General features: G+C 41.3%; 1 long non-coding RNA gene across 1 annotated transcript in view; it reads left to right on the top strand.

The window, feature by feature from the left end:
• The first annotated feature begins 10375 nt into the window (after window positions 1–10375).
• LOC144283367 (uncharacterized) overlaps window positions 10376–18406 on the top strand; it is a 37228-nt gene continuing 29197 nt past the window's right edge. Inside the window, exon 1 of the long non-coding RNA XR_013351914.1 lies at window positions 10376–10546. This is a non-coding gene — a long non-coding RNA (uncharacterized LOC144283367). The remainder of the gene's footprint in view (window positions 10547–18406) is intronic.

Raw genomic sequence — 18406 nt, 5'->3', positions numbered from 1 at the left:
ACAAAAACAAAAAACGTTGTTACTTACAAGTCCTGAAAATTTCATAGCACACTTAGAGCCACACAGTGAGTTTAGAGAGAGAAAGAGAGTGGGAAAGCCTGAAGTTCTGTATTTATTGGGGTAGATGGTGGGGGCCTAGAGATTTATGGGCTCAATCTCTCTCTCTTTTTTTTTAAATTTATTCAGAGGCAGAGAGAGAGAGGCAGGCAGAGAGGCAGAGACACAAGCAGAGGGAGAAGCAGGCTCCATGCAGGGAGCCCAATGTGGGACTCCATCCCGGGTCTCCAGGATCACACCCCAGGCTGCAGGCGGCGCTAAACCGCTGCGCCACCGGGGCTGCCCTATGGGCTCAATCTCAATTGGTGAATTAAAAATAGGAGACTAGGAATTTAAAATATGAGAGTCTAAAGTGTGGGGAGAGAAAAGTACAAGTAGTCCAAAAGGTCAATTATCCAGATGAACTAAGGTATCTAAAACAAAGGGGCCTGGATGGGGAGGGGAGGATTGGCTCTTCATCTAGTCTTGTGGCTGGAAATGTATTTATTGGAGATAGCCATCTCTGCAGTGGGTGCCTTGGCAATCAAAGCTTAAGACATATACTTCCGTTATGAAAGAAAAAACAACTCTCAGCCTATACTACATTTTATAATCCTATTAACATTATGAGTAATACTTTTACTTTAAAGAAAACGGAGAATTATGAGTTTTGAGCACTAGGATCACATATTTTTTTTTCCTTAAAATATTCATTTGTTTAGTGTAGAGAGCAGCTTTGAGAATCCATACTAGATAGGAGCCAGGAGACCAGCTGGATAAACAGAGGGATGGAACAAATGTCTACAGGTGTGGACACGGATGGGGCAAGAGCCAGAAGTTCCTTTCTGATGGAGGCTATTTTGCCTGGGACGGCTGTGGCAAGGTTGTCAGGTGAAAATAAATGAAACATTTAAGGTGTCACCAGACTGCAGAGTTTGAAGTAGTCCTTGTGGGAACAGCAGGATGATTGGGAATCATATAAGAACTTATGGGCAGTGCTGAATCACAGACAGCATGGGATTTGCTGTGATAGAATCATAGTTAGCAAACTCTCAGGGCTGTAAGGATGAAATGGATGATGGTATTCAGAAAACTAAATGCAGTGATTTTAATAATAGTCATTAATAGTTAACAATGCCTGAGAGCCAGCTTAGTGCTGGTATTGGATAAATTCTCTTGTAAGTAATACCAGCCATTCAAAAGAATGAAATCTTGCCAACATGGATGGAACTAGAGGGTATTATGCTAAGTGAGATAAGTTAGAGAAAGACAAATACCATATGATTTCAACTCATAAAATTTAAGAAAAAAACAGATGAGCATAGGGAAAGGGAAAGAAAAAAAAAAGTAAGATAAAAATTGAGAAGGAGGCAAACCATAAGAGATGCTGAACTCTAGGAAACACACTGATTGTCACTGGAGGGGAGGTGGGCAGGGGGATGGGGTAACTGGGGGATGTGCATGAAGGAGGGCATGTGATGTAATGAGCACTGGGTGGCCTAAGCACCTGATGAGCCACTAAATTCTACCTCTAAAAACAAACAAATAAAAGTAACACCACAAAGCAAGAAGGAAAGCCAATAGTCAACCTTTTAAACAAGTAAACAGAGAAACAGAGAGGTTAATGAACCAACCTCCAACCACATCAATGTAAATGGAGGATGCAGAATTTGAACACAGGTCACCTGAGGTCAGAACTGAAAATCTTAGTAGCTGTCTATCTGGGAGAAGGCGCGAGGGAGAAACATAGGCAGGGAGGGAGCTCTCCTAAGAGTAATTGCTCTAGCCTTTAATCTGTTATTTTTTTTTTTATTTTTTATTTTTTTTATTTTTATTTTTTGTGGTAAGAGGAAAGCAGAAGAGAAATAGAGTGGTGAGAAAACTCTTTGCCATGACCACCACTGGTATGTTTTAAGAATACTTCTCTTTGATGGTATAGGTGGTTTCCACCTGGAGATGATTCAGTTCTCTCAGTGGAAAACTACATTCCTACACACACAGCTGTTGCAGTGAGCCTGCAGAGCTGATGGAGTGTTGCACATGGAACATTTTCTCATCGCCTGTGGTCTCACACCCGTCATTAAATTAAGACTTCCAAAAGAGAGAGGCTATCAAGTTTATACCAACAGATGAATTGAGATTGTACTTAGAGTTTACAAGAGCTAGGAAAGCTGGTTCAGAAGCTGGTTATATGTGTGTTCTTGTAACTGGAGCTAATAAAATTGACATAAATCAAGACTAATGGGTGTTCTCTAGTGAGCACTTCCACAGATTAAATTAATGCTTAAGCAATATTTATAGTCATTTATAAAAGCCTTTGAAGATGAAAACCATTCTAACTTTTAAGTTTTATTGTTATGTAAATGAGGAAGATCAATCTCTTACAAACTCTTTAAGATAACTTAAAAATGAAGAGGTGGCACAATTATTTTAAAATTCTTCAAATTGGATCAATGATATGATTCTCTTTATTGTGTTATTTCATGATGTTCGGGGTTTTTTCATCAAATATTTAAACTTCACGAAATGCAAACAAAATATTCCTTTTACTGTCCCATCCTTCTTTCTCTTTGTATGCATATATAGAGAGAAGAATATATAGATACCAATAATATGGATAAGTCAAGGAACACTTATTAACATAAATATCTTCTTATATATTTGATTCTTGTGTAGTTCATTTATCTACCTATTTGTCCAAATATCCAACTCCTACATTCCATTTCTTTTTTTTTAATAAATTAATTTTTTATTGGTGTTCAATTTACCAACATACAGAATAACACCGAGTGCTCATCCTGTCAAGCGTCCCCCTAGGTGCCCGTCACGTAGTCACCCCCACCCCCCGCCCTCCTCCCCTTCTACCACCTCTAGTTCATTTCCCAGAGTTAGGAGTCTTTATGTTCTGTCTCCCTTCTGATATTTCCCACACATTTCTTCTCCCTTCCCTTATATTCCCTTTCACTATTATTTATATTCCCCAAATAAATGAGAACATACACTGTTTGTCCTTCTCCGATTGACTTACTTCACTCAGCATAATACCCTCCAGTTCCATCCACGTCGAAGCAAATGGTGGGTATTTGTCGTTTCTCCTGGCTGAGGAATATTCCATTGTATACATAAACCACATCTCCTTTATCCATTCATCTTTCGATGGACACCGAGGCTCCTTCCACAGTTTGGCTATTGTGGACATTGCTGCTAGAAACATCGGGGTACAGGTGTCCCGGCGTTTCATTGCATCTGAATCTTTGGGGTAAATCCCCAGCACTGCAATTGCTGGGTCGTAGGGCAGGTCTATTTTTAACTCTTTGAGGAACCCCCACACAGTTTTCCAGAGTGGCTGCACCAGTTCACATTCCCACCAACAGTGTAAGAGTGTTCCCTTTTCTCCGCATCCTCTCCAACATTTGTTGTTTTCTGCCTTGTTAATTTTCCCCATTCTCAGTGGTGTGAGGTGGTATCTCGTTGTGGTTTTGATTTGTATTTCCCTGATGGCAAGTGATGCAGAGCATTTTCTCAAGTGCATGTTGGCCATGTCTATGTCTTCCTCTGTGAGATTTCTCTTCATGTCTTTTGCCCATTTCATGATTGGATTGTTTGTTTCTTTGGTGTTGAGTTTAATAAGTTCTTTATAGATCTTGGAAACTAGCCCTTTATCTGATATGTCATTTGCAAATATCTTCTCCCATTCTGTAGGTTGTCTTTGAGTTTTGTTGACTGTGTCCTTTGCTGTGCAAAAGCTTCTCATCTTGATGAAGTCCCAATAGTTCATTTTTGCTTTTGTTTCTTTTGTCTTCGTGGATGTATCTTGCAAGAAGTTACTGTGGCCGAGTTCAAAAAGGATGTTGCCTGTGTTCTCCTCTAGGATTTTGATGGAATCTTGTCTCACATTTAGATCTTTCATCCATTTTGAGTTTATCTTTGTGTATGGTGCAAGGGAGTGGTCTAGTTGCATTCTTCTGGGTGTGGATATCCAATTTTCCCAGCACCATTTATTGAAGAGACTGTCTTTCTTCCAATGGATAGTCTTTCCTCCTTTATTGAATATTAGTTGACCATAAAGTTCAGGGTCCACTTCTGGGTTCTCTATTCTGTTCCATTGATCTATGTGTCTGTTTTTGTGCCAGTACCACACTGTCTTGATGACCACAGCTTTGTAGTACAACCTGAAAGCTGGCATTGTGATGCCCCCAGCTATGGTTTTCTTTTTTAAAATTCCCCTGGCTATTCAGGGTCTTTTCTGATTCCACACAAATCTTAAAATAATTTGTTCTAACTCTCTGAAGAAAGTCCATGGTATTTTGATAGGGATTGCATTAAATGTGTAAATTGACCTGGGTAACATTGACATTTTCACAATATTAATTCTGCCAATCCATGAGCATGGAATATTTTTCCATCTCTTTGTGTCTTCCTCAATTTCTTTCAGAAGTGTTCTATAGTTTTTAGGGTATAGGTCTTTTACCTCTTTGGATAGGTTTATTCCTAGGTATCTTATGCTTGTGGGTGCAATTGTAAATGGGATTGACTCCTTAATTTCTCTTTTTTCAGTCTCATTGTTAGTGTATATAAATGCCATTGATTTCTGGGCACGCTACCTGCCATGCTACCAAATTGCTGTATGAGTTCTAGCAATCTTGGGGTGGAGGCTTCTGGGTTTTCTTTTTTTTATTTTTTTATTTATTTATCATAGTCACAGAGAGAGAGAGAGGTGCAGAGACACAGGCAGAGGGAGAAGCAGGCTCCATGCACCGGGAGCCCGATGTGGGATTTGATCCTGGGTCTCCAGGATCGTGCCCTGGGCCAAAAGCAGGCGCCAAACCGCTGCACCACCCAGGGATCCCGCTTTTGGGTTTTCTATGTAGAGTATCATGTCATCGGCGAAGAGGGAGAGTTTGACTTCTTTGCCAATTTGAATCCCTTTAATGTCTTTTTGTTGTCTGATTGCTGAGGCTAGGACTTCCAATACTTTGTTGAATAGCAGTGGTGAGAGTGGACATCCCTGTGTTTTCCTGATCTTAGGAGAAAGGCTCCCAGTGCTTCCCCATTGAGAATGATATTTGCTGTGGGCTTTTCGTAGATGGCTTTTAAGTTGTCGAGGAAAGTTCCCTCTATCCCTACACTCTGAAGAGTTTTGATCAGGAATGGATGCTGTATTTTGTCAAATGCTTTCTCTGCATCTAATGAGAGGATCATATGGTTCTTGGTTTTTCTCTTGCTGATATGATGAATCACATTGATTGTTTTACGAGTGTTGAACCAGCCTTGTGTCCCGGGGATAAATCCTACTTGGTCATGGTGAATAATTTTCTTAATGTGTTGCTGGATCCTATTGGCTAGTATCTCGTTGAGAATTTTTGCATCCATGTTCATCAGGAATATTGGTCTGTAATTCTCCTTTTTGGTGGGGTCTGTGTCTGGTTTTGGAATTAAGGTGATGCTGGCCTCATAGAACGAATTTGGAAGTACTCCATCTCTTTCTATCTTTCCAAACAGCTTTAGTAGTATAGGTATGGTTTCTTCTTTAAATGTTTGATAGAATTCCCCTGGGAAGCCATCTGGCCCTGGACTCTTGTGTCTTGGGAGGTTTTTGATGACTGCTTCAATTTCCTCCCTGGTTATTGGCCTGTTCAGGTTTTCTATTTCTTCCTGTTCCAGTTTTGGTAGTTTGTGGCTTTCCAGGAATGCATCCATTTCTTCTAGATTGCCTAATTTATTGGCGTATAGCTGTTCATAATATGTTTTTAAAATCGTTTGTATTTCCTTGGTGTTAGTAGTGATCTCTCCTTTCTCATTCATGATTTTATTAATTTGAGTCTTCTCTCTCTTCTTTTTAATAAGGTTGGCTAATGGTTTATCTATCTTATTAATTCTTTCAAAGAACCAACTCCTGGTTCTGTCGATCTGTTCCACAGTTCTTCTGGTCTCGATTTCGTTGAGTTCTGCTCAAATTTTAATTAACTCTCTTCTTCTGCTGGGCGTAGGGTCCATCTGCTGTTTTTTTTCTCTAGCTCCTTTATGTGTCAAGTTAGCTTTTGTATTCTTTCTTTTGAGTTCTTTCCAGTTTTTGAATGGATGCTTGTATTGCGATGTTATTTCCCCCTTAGGACTGCTTTTGCTGCATCCCAAAGATTTTGAACGGTTGTATCTTCATTCTCATTAGTTTCCATGAATCTTTTTAATTCTTCCTTAATTTCCTGGTTGACCCTTTCATCTTTTAGCAGGATGGTCCTTAACCTCCACGTGTTTGAGGTCCTTCCAAACTTCTTGTTGTGATTTAGTTCTAATTTCAAGGCATTATGGTCTGAGAATATGCAGGGGACGATCCCAATCTTTTGGTATCAGTTCAGACCCGATTTGTGACCCAGTATGTGGTCTATTCTGGAGAAAGTTCCATGTGCACATGAGAAGAATGTGTATTCAGTTGAGTTTGGATGTAAAGTTCTGTAGATATCTGTGAAATCCATCTGGGCCAGTGTATCATTTAAAGCTCTCATTTCTTTGGAGATGTTGTGCTTAGAAGACCTATCGAGGGTAGAAAGAGCTAGATTGAAGTCACCAAGTATAAGTGTATTATTATCTAAGTATTTCTTCACTTTGGTTATTAATTGGTTTAAATATTTGGCAGCTCCCACATTCGGGGCATATATACTGAGGATTGTTAAGTCCTCTTGTTGGATAGATCCTTTAAGTATGATCTAGTGTCCCTCTTCATCTCTCACTACAGTCTTCGGGGTAAATTTTAGTTTATCTGATATAAGGATGGCTACCCCTGCTTTCTTTTGAGGACTGTTTGAATGGTAAATGGTTCTCCAACCTTTTATTTTCAGGTTGTAGGTGTCCTTCTGTCTAAAATGAATCTCTTGTAGACAGCAAATAGATGGGTCCTGCTTTTTTATCCAGTCTGAAACCCTGCGCCTTTTGATGGGGTCATTAAGCCCGTTCACGTTCAGAGTTACTATTGAAAGATATGAGTTTAGTGTCATCATGATATCTATTCAGTCCTTGTTTTTGTGGATTGTTCCACTGAACTTCTTCTTAAAGGGGAATTTTAAGAGTCCCCCTTAAAATTTCTTGCAGAGCTGGTTTGGAGATCACATATTCTTTCAGTTCCTGCCTGTCTTGTAAGCTCTTTATCTCTCCTTCCATTTTGAATGAGAGCCTTGCTGGATAAAGGATTCTTGGTTGCATGTTCTTCTCATTTAGGACCCTGAATATATCCTGCCAGCCCTTTCTGGCCTGCCAGGTCTCTGTGGAGAGGTCTGCTGTTACCCTAATATTCCTCCCCATAAAAGTCAGGGATTTCTTGTCTCTTGCTGCTTTAAGGATCTTCTCCTTATCTTTGGAATTTGCAAGCTTCACTATTAAATGTCGAGGTGTTGAATGGTTTTTATTGATTTTAGGGGGGGGGGGATCTCTATATTTCCTGTATCTGAATGCCTGTTTCCCTTCCCAGATTAGGAAAGTTTTCAGCTAGGATTTGTTCAAATACATATTCTGGCCCTCTGGCCCTTTCGGCACCCTGGGGAACCCCAATTACACGTAGGTTTTTCTTCCTCAGGCCGTCGTTTATTTCCCTTAATCTGTCTTCATGGTCTTTTAATTGTCTGTCTCTTTTTTCCTCAGTTTCCCTCTTTGCCATCAACTTGTCTTCTATGTCACTCACTCGTTCTTCCATCTCATTAACCCTCGTCGTTAGGACTTCTAGTTTGGATTGCATCTCATTCAATTGATTTTAATTTCTGCCTGATTGGATCTAAATTCTGCAGTCATGAAATCTCTTGAGTCCTTTATGCTTTTTTCTAGAGCCACCAGTAGCTGTATAATAGTGCTTCTGAATTGGCTTTCTGACATTGAATTGTAATCCAGATTTTGTAACTCTGTGGGAGAGAGGACTGTTTCTGATTCTTTCTTTTGAGGTGAGGTTTTCCTTCTAGTCATTTTGCTCAGTGCAGAGTGGCCAAAAACAAGTTGTATTGGGAAAAGGAGAAAAAGAGAGAGAAGGAAAGAAAAGAGAAAAAGAAAAAAGAAAAAAGGAAGAAAAAAAGGAAAAAAGAGATGAAAAAGAGAAAGAAAAATAAAGAAAGGGGGAAAAAGTGTGGGGGAATCAATCAGAAATAAAAAAAAAAAAAAGAACATGGGGAGTATCTTCTGATTGTGTATACTTTAAGTCCCTTGACTTCCCCTGGAACTTGTCCGTCTAGCTGGTCTTCTGGGGGAGGGGCCTGTTGTGTTGAGTTTCAGGTGTTAGCACTTGGGGGAGCTGCTCTGCCCCCTGCCTGGTGCAGGGCTCAGTGGGGGTTGTTTATCCCTTGAGGCCCCAGGAGGAACAACCCCAGTGGCTGGGCAGCTCTGGAGCCCTGGAGTCAGCTACTGCAGTAACTATGGAGCTCTCCCTCTGCAGGGGCCTGGATGCGCTGGGGGCGGGGCTGCTGTTCTGCTCAGCTCGGGGCAGGAGCGTCCTCGCTGTCCTTGGCCCTCCCGGCCTCTGCCTGTCCCAGGGGGAGGCCGGATCCTGGGGTGTGTCCCGGCGCTCTGGGCTCCCGGTCTGCGCTGTTGGATTCGTGCTCCCTTCCACGCAGCCCCCTTGGCGGAGCCGCCACCCGAGCCCCTCCGAGCTGCTCCAGGTCCCGCCGTGCGCGCTGCAGCCCTTAGGGACCTCGGCGCACTCTCCTGGGCGCAGGTGTCTGTTAGTGTCCCAGGGAGCCCGAGGGCATCCCTGCCCTCCTGGGTCCTGCTCCGACTCCCTGCGAGCCCCTTTCTGCCAGGGAAGGTTGGTGCAGCTCCTGCGTCTCCGGGACGGGGCTCTCCTGTCCTGGGGACACTCGCCTCGGCCTCAGCCCGGCTCCTCGCGGGGCCCCTCCCCCTTGGAGGCCTCTCGTTTCTTTATTTCTTTTTCCCCGTCTTCCTACCTCGATAGAAGCGTGAACTCTTCTCACTGTAGCATTCCAGCTGGTCTCTCTTTAAATATCAGGCCGAATTCGTAGATTTTCAGGATGATTTGAAGGTTATCTAGGTAATTTGGTGGGGACAGGTGACTTGGGGACCCTACTCTTCCGCCATCCTGCCCCTCCTCCTCTACATTCCATTTCTTATCTAACTCCTAGTTAATCTGTCACATCCATTGCAGTAATCACTTTTCCAAGAAAATCTCTTGGATTCTTGTGAGGTGTGAAGAGGAAACCTATTTTTACATTAATATTCACATTTGTATTCAAAATGTTTATGTACCTGGGAAAATCCCCGGTATGCTGCCCCAGGCACATCCCCCAGCAGTGTCTTGCACACAGCAGATGTTTGTAGTTTTTGTGCTATTACCACGGCGCTGAAATTAACTGATAGAGTGGTCAACGAAGTGAGCCCACAAATGTCAAAATTATAATTAAAATCCCAGTGTTCTGTCTTTAAATCCTCTAGCATGAAGCAAAAATGTCAACTTTATTGCTCAGTGTACTTTATTAATTAGCTAGCAAATATTTATGTAATGTCTGCTGTGGATTTGGGTACTGTTCTTTGTGGGGAGAGTATGAAATAAGGTCACTAAGCTACTGCTCTTCATGGAGCTTAAATTCTCAACTCAGCTAAGTTTGTTTTGGTGTGTTAATGGACAAGAAAGAATATTATGCATTTGAGAATGATTTTCAAAGTTGAAGAAAGAGGGAAGCCCGGGTGGCTCAGCGGTTTAGTGCCGCCTTCAGCCCAGGGAGTGATCCCGGAGACCCAGGATCGAGTTCCACATTGGGCTCCCGGCATGGAGCCTGCTTCTCCCTCTGCCTGTGTCTTTGCCTCTGTCTCCCTCTCTGTGACTCTCATGAATAAATAAATAAAATCCAAAAACAAACAAACAAACAAAAACAAAGTTGAAGAAAGAAACACAAGTACCTGCTCAAAACTTACTTCCTACTCGGTAAATTTATACCATCAATTTCAGGTACAACCCATTCCATCCTACTATCTAAGAGATGCTTTTTAAAGCTCAAAGCAGTTCCTTCTTATAATTAGGAGCTTGTTTGTATTAAATATGGATCCCTTATGTCTTTTTAGGACCTACTTTTATGTTCCACTGCAAATGCTGTTTTTTTTTTTTCCCCAAAAAGAATATTAGTTAATGAATGTCCTTTTGGGATTAGATTCTCTGGTTTAATCACAGACAATCCTTGACTTAATGATGGTTCAATTAGATTTTCATACTTCACGATGCTACCCTAGTGATCTGCATTCAGTAGAATCCATACTAGAGATTTGGAACGTGGATCGTTTTACAGGGTAGGGATCCAGGGTGTGCTACTCTCACAATCCTCTCAGATGATGTCATAGGGTGGCAGCACTCAGTCAGCCAGCGATCACGAAGGCCAACAACTGACACACTGATGACCATTCTGTACCCATATAGACTTTCCATGTGTCACTTTCAGCACAGTATTCAATAAATTACATGAGGTAGTCAACACTTTATTATAAAATACGCTTTGTGTTAGATGATGCTGCCCAACTTTAGGCTCAAGTAAGTGTTCTCAATGCATCTGAGGTAAGCTAATATAAGGTGTGATGATGTTCGGTAGGTTTGGTGTATTACATGCATTTTGACTTACAATATTTCCAATTTACCATCGGTTTATTGGGACAAAACTTCATCATAAGTCAAGGAAGATCTGTATTATTCTTCCAAGATCCTGGATCTGTAAATTAATCTATTTGTTTTTATTTTTTTATTATAGCATGATACTACTAAATTACTTAAACTCTATCAGATTATCAGGAGATAAATGTTAATAATACATTGATTGAGGGGCACCTGGGTTGTTCAGTTGGTTAAACATCTGCCTTCCAGCTCAGGTCATGATCTCAGGGTCCTGGGATCGAGCCCCACATTAGGCTCCATGCTCAGCAGGGAGTCAGCCTCTCCCTCCTGCTCTCCATCTGCCTCTCTCCCAGCTTGATCTCTTTCTGTCTCTCAAATAAATAAATAAAATCTTTAAAAATACTAATACATTGATATAGCCATATATTTTACAGAGCACTTTCACTTTCTTTATCTCACTTGATGGCATTGCTTGAAACATATTTTCATGGGTTGTAATTTAGACACTTTTAGAAATTCTATAAGTATGGGATCCCTGGGTGGCGCAGTGGTTTAGTGCCTGCCTTTGGCCCAGGGCGCGATCCTGGAGACCCAGGATCGAATCCCACGTCGGGCTCCCAGTGCATGGAGCCTGCTTCTCCCTCTGCCTGTGTCTCTGCCTCTCTCTCTCTCTCTCTGTGACTATCATAAATAAATTAAAAAAAAAGAAATTCTATAAGTAAAATTAAAATCATTTAATACCAAGATATTCAAGAAAAGGGCTCATGTATACTATATAAATATAAAACACAAATCAGTGAAGAAAACAAAAATACAAAATTAATTCTACCAGATAGATAATTTATAAATTGGATTTGCACCCAATCAGAATGCTATTTGGAAAGATAGTCAAAACTTAACAACAATCAAAGGAAGTAAAATTTACAGCAATGGACATTTCAAAACCTAAAACTAACCTAGTTCAAAAATTTGATTGTGCTATTAATTATTAATGAGTGTAATGTAACATCAAACAAATGTGCTGAATAAAAGCAAGGATGAATGACCCGAGAAAAATTGCCCTCAGGATTGTCACACTTGATAACAGAAGTGTGGTAAGAAGATGTGAAATAGGAAATGCAGTGTAAGATAATAATGGAAATATGCATACCTTTTATCTATGTTTCTTCCAGTTTAACCTAAGAGAATATTATAGACGCATGAAACGGTGCATGTATTAACATGCTGGAGGGAAAGCAAAATTTTACTTCTGCCCTCTCAGTCTTTTTCTGCTATCCCAGAGAGTTCAAGGGACATGAGACATTTCTAGGAGTTGTGCATGGCACAGGAGTCCTCTTAAGGAATGAAGACCCAAAGAAATGGTGCAACTTATGGCTTTTCTATCAGGTTGAACAAAGGCCATTGTGAGAAATCAACTAACCTCTGTGGGGAGTCCTAAGGGAGATAAGAATTATTTCAACAAGGTCTGTTTGTAGAATTCTCTTGGTCTCAACTTCTCATCCTTGATGACAGAAGTGTGACTTTCCTTCTAGTGTAGGGAGAGTATCATTTATGAGCGTTTTCATCTCCTATTTCCTGGAAGAATAAGGAGATTAGAATGCTCTTTTCAGATCTGTTGTTTTTCAAGTGCCTTTAGCTCAAAATAGTCCATATGCAGACGTGGCATATTCTGGGATGGCATATTCTGTTACCCTTCAATACTTACCACAGCACTATCTATACACAGGAAAAAGAAAACAGTGTGAGATTATAGTATTATATGGGTTGTTTTGATACATTATCCCAGTAAAATATTATAAAAACATTAGAAAATCATAATTACACAAGATAATGAAGGAATACTATGAACAACTCCATGCCCACAAAATTGATGAATTAGACAAAATGAGCTAATACCTTGAAAGACATGAACTACCCAAACTTAAACAAAAAGAAAAACTTCTGAATCACCTGTGCCTATTAAATTGGACAAAGAATTAAAAAATTTAAGGAAGAAATGATACCAGCTCTCATCAAACTATTCCAGAAAACAAAGGTAGAAGAAACACTTCTTAATTCATTTTATGTGAACGTAATTATCTGAATACTAAGTACTACAACCAGATAAGGACTTTACAAAGGAAGAAAATTATAGACCAATATCTCTCATGGATATAAATGAAAAGATCCTCAACAAAATATTAGCAATATTGATCCAACAAAGTTTTAGGACTCACACCACCCTATTTCAAGAATTATTACAAATTCACAGTATTCAAGACAATGTAGTATTGGTAGAAGAATGGATGCATAGATCAATGGAACAAAATAAAGAACTCAGAAGTACATCTACTGAATATTAGTGATAACACAGCCCAAATATAGCCCACTAAAATTCAGCAAAGGCACAAAGGCAACTCGATGGAAAAGGATCGGCTCTTCAGCAAAGACACTAGACCAACTGGACACCCATTTACAAACAGAAAGAAAAAACAAACCAAGACCTTGCATCTTATGTAAGAGTTAACTTAAATGCATCTCAAAGATAAAATGAAACTATTCAGTGTGCCAACTTATATCTAGAGACTGCCATGACTGTGTAGACAGAACTACAGAAAGAATGGTGCTTAGCTAGGGATAATAGTTAACTATCCAGAATAATTGTTTTATTCTTTTCCAAATTTGTGCATCTTGCAGATTTTCTGTAATGAGTGTCTATTATTTTTATAAGGGGAGAATTACACGAGACCTTTAAAGGCATAGAGTAAAATCCATTAATTGAAACCAGAATGAAGACTGTTGGCACAGCCAGTTTACTGCTGCCTGAGGGAACAGAGGGTCAATGTCCTGTCAGCCCCGCTGGTGTGAGTCTTCATCTCTTCTATGGCTCTTTGGCAAGACATGGCTGCCAGAGGATGCCAGTGAACATGGTGCTCTGAGGAGCTGCACATCCTTCACTTTCATAAAAGCAATGATAAGATAAGGGGAAAAATAGTCAGAATTCACCTTTTTTTTTTTGTACTTTGGAAATGAATCAAAGGCTTTCACCCCCCCCCCCCCCCCCCAAGGACCCTCTGTTCCACAACATCAAAAAGGCTGGCTCTTGGAACAGTGAGCTTTGTGGCATCTTAACATACTTCAGTCCTATCTTGCATAATCTCATTCAGGACAGTCAGAAAGGTACCCTTGAATTCCTTGTGCTGTAGGGAGGACAACAGGCCTCACTCACAAAGAATGGCAGTTTATCATTTATTCTCAGGGTCTGGTGGCTCTTTGTTAGACTGGCTCCAATGAATTGTCATTATTTTGACTAACTTGATACTAGCTTCCTGCTCAAGGTTCTGGGAAGTGGAAGGGGACATTTGTGGAAGTGGAAGACACAGGCATTGTCTTGGCTGCCATTGCCTGGAGGACAAATCCCAGCTGCTCCAACAATGGAACTAAAATGCTTGGGAGGAAAGGCTAGGGAATTAGGTGTCTCTAAAGACTTTGAGAAACTCTACCACATTCCAGAAATCTAGGAAGTCAGCTCCTGCTCAGCAAAGACCTGAGAAGACCAGAGACTAAAATCTCCTGATAGTGTTGAGGCTCTGTGGAAGCTGAACCTGATAGCTCAAGTGTTGCAGGAGGTTAGGGAGAGACCTCAGGTTGACTACAGAGTTGCTGTTGGCAATGGGAGTCTCCCCTGTCCTTGGAACATACACTCTGCCCCCATCATATTCACACAGTGGGGGCCATTTCTAAGGGCGCAGCCCTGAGAGAGCCTCATGGAAGTGATTGTTTCCTCTGAGGCCTCTCTGTAATCTCAGAAGATCCCATGGCCAGGAGGGATACACCTGGTCCTGCAGCTAAGACCAGCCTCCTAAGTAAGTCCCCCTGCTTCTCCCATCTATCTCCCCTCCTAGAGTGCCTTCCCTTTCCTTCTTCACTCCCTGTCCTCCCTGCACAGCACAGCTGGTTGGGATTTCCCAGAAAGCTACCAAGAATCCTTGGGACAACATTGGGCAGTCAGTTAGTGGTTGGGTCCTAGGACCTGGGCCCTGGGAAAGGGGCATCCTGGGGACCCCAGCTTGGTCACAGCTCTGTGGGAAGAGTGGTGGCTAGTGTGTTTGGCACTTGGGTACATAGAACATGCCCTGGCAGCCCTGGGCCTAACAAGTTGCAAAGCAAGGGTGTGGCACATAGAGTGGGAGTGGGGGGGAGTGTTAGGAGGGTGGGAGGTAGAGGTAGGGGGCTGGGGTGAACCTGCTGTGGGGCAAGCTCATGGGCCACCAGCACCCAAGCAGAGGTTGGGACTGGGGGCTGGTGGGCATTTGGAGGAAGAGCCACTGCCCTGCTGGCTCCACGGCTGGCAGACCAGGCAGGAGAGAAGGACAGGCAGGTGGGGACCTTGGCTGCCCTTTGGCAAAACCAAGAGAGTGCAGGCTTCCTGGCTTATGGCCCAGACACTGTGACATGGTCTGATGGCAGTGCTATGGGGTGGAATCCCAGGGAAAGTAAGAGAAGAGGAGGAGGGCATACTGGGTTGGGGAATAAAGCGAGCAAAGCACCTCTACCACTGAACCTCTAATACAAAGGAAAGCAGCCAGTGGGATCGCCTCCCACTTCTGGAAATGTTTATCATGAGAGAATCTACACCTGCTGAGCTAATTGATTAAACTGGCAAATTCAGGGATTATCCAGGCATGGTTGGCAGAGATGGGATCGGGGTGATGGCATTTTCCTGACTGGGCAGGAGGCAGAGAAAATGAGCGATGTCGCCCCACACCCTGCCCTTTGGCAGTGCCTGCAGGAAGCACAGATTTAAAATAATCCACTGTCTTACTAAATGGATTATTCTAGCCTGTGGGGGAAGCTGAGGCCAATGAGGCAGACCTCCTTGAGCTCATGGAACCCTGGAAATCTAGAGAGGAGTTACAGCAAATCCTTAGCAATTTGGGAATAAGACAGGCCATCTATGCCCCTGTTTTTTAGGTCCCTGATTGGGCCACATTCACTTCAGGAATGAAAGCTAAGATGCTCCTTTTTTGCCCCCAGTACCAGATATATGGAACGTGAATAATTATGTTAAGCACAGTTGTCAGGCAAAACATTTATGATGTTGGGCAATCCACTGCTGATCTGGGGAAACTGACAAATCCAAGGTATGAACTATGGGTCAGACCAGAGAGAGAGAGCTGGAGTTTGAAAACTTAAAAGGCTATTCCAATCTGTGGTAAAGAAGGTGGTAAAAGTGACCTGGAAGCAAATGCAGTTTGTTCTCACTGATGTGGGGAATCCCACTAGAAAAGTTAGACCAGCCACCCCATGCTGTGTGTGTTGGTCAGCCTGTGGAGGGCCTTAAAGCCTGAGCAGGGTTCAGATCTGCCCCACATGCAAGTTTTTTTAATTTAAATTCTAGTTAGCTAACATATAGTGTAATATTGGTTTCAGGAGTAGAATTTAGTGATTCATCACTTACATACAACACCCAGTGCTCAACACAACAAGTGCCCTCCTTAATACCCATCACTCATGGAGCCCGTCCCCCCACCCCTCTCCCTCCATCATCCCTCAGTTTGTTCTCTATCATTGAGTCTCTTATGATGTGTTTCCCTCTCTCCTTCTCTTTTTTCTTTCACACATTTCATCCGTTTTATATCCTAAATTCCACATACGAATGAAATCATATGGTATTTGTCTTTCTCTAACTTATTTCACTTAGCATAAAACACTCTAGCTCTAACCACGTCATTGCAAATGGCAAGATTTCATACTTTTTGATGGCTGAGCAATATTCATCAGTTGATGGACATTTGGACTCTTTTTATAGTTTGGCTATTGTTGATAATACTGCTAAAAACATTGAGGTGCATGTGCCCTTTGAATCTGTATATTTGTATCCTTTAAATACCTAGTAGTGCAATTGTTGGATTGTAGGGTAGTTCTCTTTGTAACTTTTTGAGAAAACTCCATACTGTTTTCCAGAGTGGCTGCACCAGTTTGCATTCCCAAGTTATGGTCCCTTTGACACTGCAAATTGTGTACCCCCTCAACCCCAACCAAGAATGGGAGGATTTTATCCCCCCAATACCAGAGAGCATACTGGGCGATGATATCCTACAAGGTAAGACTTTGTAAGCCTCTATTGGTGAATTCTGTCTCTGGTTAGAGTAATCAGACCAATGCTGAGTGGGAATACCAATTGATAACAAAAATGTCTACAATTCCTACAAGGGGTGGTGACTTCTCAGTGGTACAAACTGCCTGGGAAACATAGGGAATAAGAGGAACTATTCAAGAACTGCACCCAAGGGGTACTGCATACCATGTCATGGTGCTTTTAACAGTCCTATGTGAAGTAAAGAAAAGTAAACCTAAAAGATGTGTAGGATGCCATCAAATGTCAACACTCATGGAGTAAGTTCCAGAAAAGACAAAATGGATGAGAAAAAAAAATATTTGAAGATACAATTGGTAAACCTTTCTCAAATTAGATGAAAACATTAGTCTACTTATACAATAAGCTGAACAAATTCCAAGTAGGATAAATTTAAAGAGATTCACAGCAAACCACATAATAATTAAATTCCACATAATGAATGTAAAGACAAAGACCTTTGAAAACAGCAAGAAAGAAGCAACTCATAAGGAACAAGGAATCTTCAAAAAGATGAACAAGCAGGTTCTCATCAGAAATCACAAGGGCTGGAAGGGAGTTGGAAGACTTACTCAAATCGCTGAAAGAAAAATTGCTGACAGCCAAAGAATTCTGTATTTGGCAAAACTGTCTTCAAAATAGGAGAAATTCAGAAATTCTCAGAGAAAAAGTGAGATTTTGTTGCTATCAGATCTGCCCTACAACAAATGCTAGAGGGAGTTTTGCAGCCTGGAAAGAAAAGACACTAAGCAGTAACTCAAACCCACATGAAAAAAATAACAGTGAGAAATATAACTATGTAGGCAAATATTGAGGAAAAAACGATACAAATGTATTTTTTAAATCCTCTCAAAACTTCAAGATTTCAACTCTTTGTGCTCATTTTATTTCCAATTCATTACAAGTTCCAACTATTATGGATCCTCATGTTAATCCTAAAGAGCCCTCCTATGAATCCTGTGTTCCAGGTAATTTAAATGATCCATTTCCTTTATAAAAATTTGACAGTCGTGTTTCTCATTGTTCATGACTCTGCTATAGCTAGGGCGAATCTAATAGGCTCATTTGGGAAGTATTACTGCATTGTTAGCTCAAGGATAAAGCTGAGGTCCTTGGTACTTCCCAATTTTATCTGGATATTTAGGAATATCTCCAGTGGTTTTATGTGTGGATGTGATGCTAGAAAGTGGATTAGAAAATAAATACTTTAGGTGATTTTTTATTAAAGTATAATTGGCATGCAATATCCTGTTAGTTTCAGGTGTAGATCAGAATGATTTCATATTTTATGTTATAAAATGATCCCTGTGATAAATCTACTTAACATCTGTCATCAGGGATGCCTGGGTGGCACAGTGGTTAAGCATCTGCCTTTGGCTTAGGGTGTGATCCCAGTCCCGGGATCGAGTCCCACATCGGGCTCCCTGTGAGGGTCCTGCTTCTCCCTCTGCCTGTGTCTTTGCCTCTCTTTGTGTGTCTCTCATGAATAAATAAATAAAATCTTTAAATAAATCTGTCATCGTATAAAGTTATTACAGTATTATTGACCATATATCCTACACTGTGCATTACATCATCATGACTTATTTATAATTGGAAATTTGTATCCCTTTATCCCCTTCACCTGTTTCACCCATCCCACAACCCTTCCACAACCTTCTGGT

Source organism: Canis aureus, chromosome 14, assembly GCF_053574225.1.
Source record: "Canis aureus isolate CA01 chromosome 14, VMU_Caureus_v.1.0, whole genome shotgun sequence".
NCBI lineage: Eukaryota > Metazoa > Chordata > Mammalia > Carnivora > Canidae > Canis > Canis aureus.
The sequence above is the reverse complement of the archived record's forward strand: the minus strand, read 5'-3'. Positions and strand labels throughout refer to the sequence as shown.